Raw genomic sequence first — 9,112 nt, 5'->3', positions numbered from 1 at the left:
ATATAACATAGCAAATGATATAAGACACAAAACATAAAAAGCATAAAAAGTAATACCATTAGATGGATGGATGGAATAAGTATTGAGTGCCTACTACGTTCAGAAGCAAGTAACAGCTGTATGGCTCAAGTCCAGGAGCAAGTGGAGCCTCAGTTCCAGCTTTTAAAAGTCTGAATCCTGCAAAGGAATAATCAGAGCAACTCTGAACCAGCAGACGTTCTTAGCTGGTTTCCCAGCTCCAAATCCAGGTAAGAAATTTACACAGCTCAAATTAGGGAACAGTGATCAGACTTTGTCCTGAAACAGATCACTTTGGGAACAGTAAACTTTTGTAGATCAGAAGCCTAAGCTGTTCCTGACATCCTGGAATAACACAGAATTTAACACCCCAAGAAAGCAACAACACCCCGGACATTTCCTCCAGAAGAGAGCAGAGCCTAGCCCTAATATCAACTCCAAAGTCAGGAAGTAATATGGGAGAATGAGCAAAAAAAAAAAAAAAAAAAAAAGGATAACATTGTAAAATGCTATCATAGTGACAAAGAACCCTAAAGACACAAATCCAGAAGAGAATGACTCCAAAACATCTGCAAAGAAAGTCTGAACAACAACACAAATTCAACTAGATATTTATTGTAGCTTATTTTGTGGTGGCAAAAAGTTTGAAGCTGTGGGCATGCCCATCAATTGAGGGAATGGCTGAACATGTGATGGAATACTATTGTGCTGTAAGAAATAATGAAGGGGTTGTCTTCAGAAAAATCTGTGAAGATTTACATGAACTGATGCAAAGCGAAGTGAGCACAACCAAAAGAACAATCTAACAGAAACAGCAATATTTTAAAGATAATTGAGTGTACAACTTAATAATTATGGTTAATACAAATGATCTAACACAGTTTCAGAGGAGTCATGATGTAAAATGCTTTCCACCTCTAGATAAAGGATTTGGTCTTAGAGTGCAAGTTGAAGCATGCTTTTTTCCTTTCTTTATTTTCCTTGCCTTTTTGGGGGTGGGTGGGAAGGGAACATGGTGAATGTAAACATGTTTTAGATGACTTCATATATAATTCATAATGTAACTTCATATACAATGGGTATCATATTTCTTGCTTTTTCACTGGATTGGGGAGGGGTGGAGGCAGGGAGAGAACTTGGAGCAGAAAATTGAATTTTAAAAATAAATTGAAAATTCTTGTATTAAATGAAAAAGAGTTAATAGAAGTAGAGTCAAGATGGCAAAGTGAGAAATAGCATTTTTTTTTGCCTTAGTTTCTCTACCATCTCCTCCACAATGACCTAGAAAGCATGCCAGATTAAATTCTGAATGAGAAAGCCAAGAAAATTTCACAATGAATAATTTTTTCTCAGTCCATGGCAGCTTTGGAAGATAAAGAGGTCTGCGGACACTGGGGTGGAGGGTGGTCTGGAGCTTAATAGAGCAACAGGTAAAAGTAATTGTGGTTCATGGCAGTAGCAGTGGCAGAAAGCAGCCCAGTGCCGTAGGATGGTAAGGGGACTGAATACCTGGGCAGAAAGAGATCCTAGGGCACCCTTGATCTAGCTTTGGGAGCAGGAATGGTTGCCATTTAGCATCTATGTTGCCCATTATTTATTTTGGGGTAACATTTCTAGGGAGGAGAGGAGTCTTCATGGTCAGAAGGGAGCAAGCGTCTTACCTGTAAGGTAGCAAAGTTTAAGGAGCAAGGAACAAGTTTCAGAAAAATAGCTGTATGTCTCTGAGCCCAACAGCAGAGTTGGGGGACTCAGTTCTAGCCTTTAGTTCTGCACATAAGCCTGCAGTGGAATAAACCAAGGCAGAGGGCCAAAACCAAAGGGGAGCCAGTGGTTCAGTCATTCTGAACCTGCAGAACCTCCTAGGGAGCTATGACTGGGTCTGGCAGCAGTCTGTGGAAACTCAACCACATGCAAGCCAAGAGATCCCAACCAGGTCAGAAATTTGCAGAGCATAGACCAGACTTCTTCTTGGATCACATCACTGAAAATTTATAGAGCCCCCAGACTGAGCTGTGAAAGCAGTAGAAAGACATAAAAGATAGTTCACACTTGACATCTCCTGCCACCCCAGAGGTAAGCAGAGCCCAATACTAACATAAAGTCCAAAGTCAAGAAGTAGACTGGAAAAATGAGCAAATAAAAAAATAATAACTTGATTGCAAAAAAAAAAAATGACTGGTGATAGGTGAACTCAAAACATAAACATAGAAGAAGAAAATGACTTGAAAACATTGACAAACAAAGTCTTGAAGAAAAATGCATATTGTATACAAGCCCATCAAGAATTCCTAGAAGAGTTTAAAAAAGTGATTTTTTTTTTTAAAAAGCAAAAACAAACTTTTTAAAAAATAAAATGGGAGTAATGGAGAAAAAAATTGAGAATAAAAATCAGAACAATGCAAGAAAATTATGAAAAGAGAATTAACAGCTTGGTAAAAGAGCTGCAAAACCTCACTGAAGAAAATAACTCCTTAAAGATTAGAACTGGCCAAATGGAAGCTAAAGACTCCACAAGACATCAAGAAATGAAGTGAAAAGAGCAAAACAAATAGAAGAAAATATGAAATATCTCATAGGAAAGGCAACTGACATGGGAGATACATTGAGGAATCTTTTGAGGAAATTGAAAATTTGAGTATTTATTGGAATAAATTGAGGAATATAAGAATCATTGGACTACTTGGAGCTTCCTGGAAAGTCATGAACAAAAAAAGACGTTAGGTATTATATTTCAAGAAATAACAAAGGAAAACTGCCTGTGGGCAGTTAGAACGAGAGGGCAGAGTAGAAAGTGAAAGAATCCACTGGTCATTTCCTGAAAGAAATCCCTAAATGAAATCTAGAAATATTATAGCCAAAATCCAGAACTCCCAGGACAAGGATAAAAGAGTGTAACTAGCCAGAAAGAAATAATTCAAATACTATGGAGCTACAGGATCACACAAGATTTAGCAACTGCCACTAAATAGGATGGAGGGCTTAGGACATTACATTCTGAAAGGCAAAGGAGCTATGATCACAAAATAAAAATTAATTTTCCAGCAAAACAGTATAATTCTGCAGGGGAAAAATGGATATTTAATGAAATAGAGAACTTTCAAGCATCTTGATGAAAAGAACAGAAGAGATAATTTGATATTTAAACACAAAACAAGCACAGAAAAAGATAAACACAAATGAGAAATCATAAGGGACTAGACAAAGTTGTTTATGTCCTGTATGAGAAGGTGACACATGTAATGCCTCAGAGCTTTATCATAACTAGGGCTGTTACAGTTTATGTAGACAGAGGAAAAGAAGGGAAGGAACAGGAAGAATAGGGGAAATTATCTCACATAAATGGGGTAAGGAAGAGTTTATACAATGGTGGGAGAGTAGGAGGAAGCAGGGAATACTTGAGTCTTATTCTCATCTGAACTTGGAAGAATACATATACACACCATTGACCATAGAAATTCGTCTTGCTCAAAAGGAGAGTAGGATGGAAAGAAATGGTGTGTGTGTATGTTAAAATGGAAGGTAGATACAGGGAGGCAATCATCAAAAAATGAAACAGACTCAAGGAGGGAAAAGGGTAAAAAAGAGGATAAATATTAGAGTATAGGATGGATGGGAATATAGTTAGCAATATGTATTATTATCACATATTATATATTACATACATTAAAATATAGAATATATTATATGTTTATTTAATAATTATAATATATATTGCATTATATTTAATATTATATTATACAGCAATATAGTTAGCAATCATATTTATGCATGAATACAGGATTATTTAAGAGAAGAGTAAATAAATATTTAAATAATCCTATATTAGAAAAAGAAACTGAACAAGCCATAAATGAATTCTCCAAGAAAAAAATGCCAGTACCAGATGTATTTACAAGTGAATTCTACCAACATTTAAATAGCAATTCCAATGCTACATAAATGATTGAAAAAATAGATATACAGGGAATCCTATCAAATTCATTCAGTGACATAATGGTCTTGAAACTTAAACTAGTGATAGACAAAACAAAGAAAAATATAGAAAAATTTTCTTAATGAATATTGATACAAAAATCTAAAATAAATTTTAGCAAGGACATTACAAAAATATATTACAGAAATCATACTCTGTGATCAGGCTGTATTTATACCAGGAATGCAGAGTTGATTCAATACTAAGAAAACTATAAGCATAAATGATTAAATTAATACCAAAACAATAACAATCATATGATTATTTCAACAAATGCAGAAAAAGCTTTTGACAAAACACAATACCCATTCCCATTAAAAACACTATAAAGCATAGGAATAAATCAAGCTTTTAAAAAAATGAAAAGTAGCTTCTGTCTATGATATCTAAAATTAAGAGCAAGATTTTATGAAACGGGGATAAACTAGAAGCCTTTCCAAGAAACTAAGGAGTAAAGCAAGGATGTTCACTATCACCATTATTATTCAATTTTGTACTAGAAATGTTAACTGTAGGAATACAACAACAAAAAGAAATCAAAGGAATAAGCACTGGCAATGAAGAAAGCAAATTATCACTTTTGGCAGATGATATGATGGTTTATTGAAATGCAAATTAAAACAATTCTGAGATACTACCTCACACCTATCAGATTGGCTAACTTGACAAAAACGGAAAATGATAAATGCTGGAGGGGTTGTGGAAAAATAGGTACATTATTACACTTCTTGTGGAGTTCAGAACAATTTGGAACTATGCTCAAAGGGCTATAAAACTGTGTATACCCTTTGACCCAGCAATAGCACTGCTAAGTCTGTATCCTAAAGAGATAAAAGAAAAGGTAAAGAGATCTACATGTAAAAACTAAAATATTTACAGCAGCTCTTTTTGTGATGGCAAAGAATTGGAAAATGAGGGAATGCCTATCAACTGGGGAGTGGTTGAACGAGTTGTGGTATATGATTGTGATGGGACACTATTGTGGTATAAGAAATGACTAGCAGAATGGGTTCAGAACAATCCGGAAAGACTTATATGAGCTGATACAAAGTGAAATGAGTAGAACCAGGAGAACCTTGTACACAGTAACAACAATGTTGTAAGGATGATCAGCTGTGAAACACTTAGCTACTCTGATCAGTATAATGGTCTGTGGCAATTCCAAGACTCATGATGAAAAATGATATTCACTTCCAGAGAGAGAAATGATGAACTCTGAGTACAGATTGAAGCATAATTTTTTTTCACTTTCTTTACTTTTCTTGTTTTTGTTAATAAGGCTAATATGGAAACATGTTTTACATGACTTCACCTGAATGTTGTTCAATTCTTTATTCATGTCCAACTCTTATGGATAATAGTAAGCCAGGCCCTTTTATCCTCCCACTGTCTCTTGAAGTCAGAACAAGTTCATGTTTGCTGTTTCCATGACACCATCTATCCATCTCATTCTCTGCTGTTCCCTTTTCCTTTTGCCTTCAGTCTTTCTGAACATCAGTATTTTTTTTCAGAGTCCCATTTTCTCATTATGTGGCCAAAGTATTTATAGTTTAGCTTCCGTATTTGACCTTTCAGTGAATTACTAGAATTAATTTCTCTAAGTACTGACTGATTTGATCTCCTTCCTGTCCAAAGGACTCTAAAAAGTCTTCTCTGGCACCACAGTGTGAAAGCATGGGTTCTGTGGCACTCAGCTTTCCTTATAATCCAACTTTCACAACCATACATTGTTACTGGAAAAAATCATAACTTTGGCTATACAGACTTTTATTAGCAAGATGATGTCTCTGCTTTTTAGTATATTACTCAGATTTGCCATAGCCTTCCTTCTAAGGAGCAAGCATCTTTTAATTCCATGGCTGCAGTTGCCCTCTACAGTGGTCTCTGAGCCCAAGAATATCAAATCTGACACTGCTTCCATTTCTTCTCCCTCTGTTTGCCAGGAAGTGATGGGATCAGTTGCCAAGGTCTTTCTGTTTGTTTGTTTTATGTTAAGCTTCAAACCAGTTTTTGCACTTTCCTCTTTCACTTTCATCAGTTGCTGTTCACTTTCTGCCATCAAAATGGTATCATCTGCATATCTAAGATTGTGGATATTTCGTCTAGCAAACTTAATTCTAACATTTTGCATCCTGTATTCTGCAAATACAATAAATAAGGTGACAATATGCAGCCTTGTCATACTCCTCCAAACTTAAACCAATAAGATTTTCCATGTTGCTTCTTGGCCCACATACAGTTTTCTTGGGAGACAAGTAAGATGATCTGCTACTTCCATATCTTTGAGGACTTAACATATTTTGTTGTGATCCACACAGTCAAAGGCTTTAGTGTAGTTAGCAAAGCAGAAGTAGGCATTTTTTCTGGAACTCCCTTACTTTTTCTATAAACCAGTGAATGATGGCAATTTGGTCTCTTATTCCTCCATCTCTGAAAACCAGCCTTAGCTTCTGGTAATTCTGAGTTTACCTATTTTATTGCTGAAGTCTAGCTTGCAGAATCTAAGCATAGCCTTGCTGGTGTGTGAAATGAGTGCAATTATTTCAAACATTCCTTAGCATTGCCCTTCTTTAGTACTGGGACATAAACTGCTCTTTTCTAATCCATTGGCCGCTACTGAGTTTTCCAAATTCACTGGCATATTGAGTGCCGTACTTTAACAGCATCATTTTTTAAGAGTTGTAAATACCTCCTCTGGGATTGCATCATTTCCACTCATATGTATAATGAATATTATAATGCTTGTCTTTTCAGTGGGTGGGGGAGGGCCTAGAGGGAGGGAGAGAATTTGGAACTCAAAATTTTAAAAATGAATAATAAAAAAACTTTTTAAAAAAGGAATGTTATTTTGTCAGTTGTATAGAGAATATTTTAGAGAGAGGAAAGACTTGAAACAGGAAGATCTATTTGGAGATTCCAGCAGTTTTCCAGGCAACTGGGACAAAGGTGAGGAACATGAGAGATGTCCAAGAAAGATGTTAACTGGATTTTAGGTTAAGATGGAAGTGTAAAAAGTCACCAAGGAATCACCAGATCCTGACTGAGGATACTGACCAGATGAGTTTCCAAATGAACTTGAAAGGGACTGAGGGGAAACAAGGTGGGTGGGGGCACTCATGTCCAGAGAAGCTTAGTGCCACCGTATCCTTGTGGCACATTCTTGCTGTGTCAGGGCAAAGTACACTTTCTTTGCTAAATGTTCATTGACTTGTGAGTGCTTCATGTCATGCCAACATTGAGCCTGAACTAAGAGGGTGATGGTGTTAAGAGTCAAAATCTCCTTCAATATTTGGCAAAGTTGCAGTAGGGTGGGACAAGAGGAGATGGCCTTGTAGTCTACACTATGTTTGAGTTTGGGGAGGAGACTTGAAAATACAGAAGAGGATGACTTGATCAGATGTTGGGACACTCCATAGCTCTCTGTCACCAGAGTCCTCTTTATTGTGTATGGGGAATCCTCTCTGGGAGATAGGGAAGAGGGTTCGACTCAGAAGGGATTCACTCAGTGGGTGCTGAAGAAGACTTCCCAGGAGAGTAAAGAAAGTGCCAAAGCTAGTATTCCCTAATATTGCTGAATGTCTTGCATAAGTTGGAATGCCAGAGTAATCAGACAGAAGGTAAACTAGGCCAGGGCATTCAGTAGCTAGACACAGAGACAGTACTCTCAGCTTTCAGGGACTGTACAAGGAAAGCTGAGCAGCAGCTAATGGAGCTATTGACCATGAAAATGAAAGACTCTCTCTTGATGGGGATGGAGACTGAGTGTACCCAGATAGGAAGCCATCCAATGGTTTATGACCCAGATGCTCTGGTTCCTGATGAGATAGAGATCAGACTTGGAGCTTTGGCGACAAAAGGGTAGTTTTGTTGGGAAGTGTCTTGATTTCTGATAGTATTGTGAAGGTCGCTATATAATTATGGTGGATGTGTATTTACCTGGAAGAAAGGGGATCCCTTAGTTAAGTTGGTGGTAATTCTGAGTCACTAGATGAGGAAGAAGAGGACAGACCCTCCACATAGGTCTCTAAGGGGGCAAAAATTGTGTATCATTCCCCTGATGTGGCTCTTGGGGAAGGAGAGGTTTTGGCAGGTGAGTCAGGGACTACTGAGCGGGTGACCATATAGAGAGAGCCTCTGTATCAATTTAGATCTCAGGACAAGTTGCATGGAAGAGGCTTATGGCCACTTAGCCCTTATAACACAGGTGAACAGTATGCATGGTGAAGAATTTCTGACTGTGCCAGAAGTACCTTGCTGTGGCCCTGATGTCCTTAGAATTGTTCTCTTGCTCTTAGTTATTACCTCCCAACAGGAGAAGAAATCGGTGACAGTATCTGAGGTGTCATCTGTGCTATACTGTCCTTGGTGCTGCTTTAGTTCATTGTCACCACCTTGCTTTAGGAGACATACCATGTACCTCCAAGATTTTACATTACTTAGCACATGGGCTAGATCACAAGACTTGAAAACTGGTCTTTCTAAAGGGGGAAAGAAAGGTGTAAGATTTCTGGACTTTACATTTTTTTTCCTCCTTTACCTCTTTTTCCCTTTCTTCTCCCTTAGAACTGCATGTAACAGGAGAATTGTTCAGTCAAAGACTTAAAAGCATTTAAATAGTTGGGAGGTCTTCTAGAACAGCATGTGACCCAGAAGCTGCATGCAGACCACAATACTTCTAAGTGTCACTCAAACCAGATTAAAATGTAATTGGGAATATATTACCAAAAATAAATAAAAATACAATAAAACATAGATAATATTCCTTTTAAAAAAATTAAGTCAATGTGCAGCCTTCAGGGATCCTTATGTATGGCTTAGTGGCCCCCATTTCTATTTGAGTTTCTCACTGCTTTAGAAGAGTCTTGGAATCTTGCCACCATCGGGTAGTATGTGACAGGATTAGCATTTCCCTAACATGGCTTCTTTCTTCTCATCTACAACATGGGGAAGTTTTACCTAAGAGAAGACAAATCTGCTCCCAGAACCTGATTGCCTTCAATTTCCCTGATGCAACTTCCTTTCTCATTGGCCCCATCCCTATCCAAAACTGAACAAGCCCAGGACAAAGCTGACACCAGGACCTAATTGGCTGCAGCTCCCTGGCTATCTAGGGGGATAAAA

The sequence above is a fragment of the Notamacropus eugenii genome, chromosome 3 (assembly GCF_028372415.1).
Source record: "Notamacropus eugenii isolate mMacEug1 chromosome 3, mMacEug1.pri_v2, whole genome shotgun sequence".
NCBI lineage: Eukaryota > Metazoa > Chordata > Mammalia > Diprotodontia > Macropodidae > Notamacropus > Notamacropus eugenii.
Note: the sequence above shows the minus strand (reverse complement) of the source record.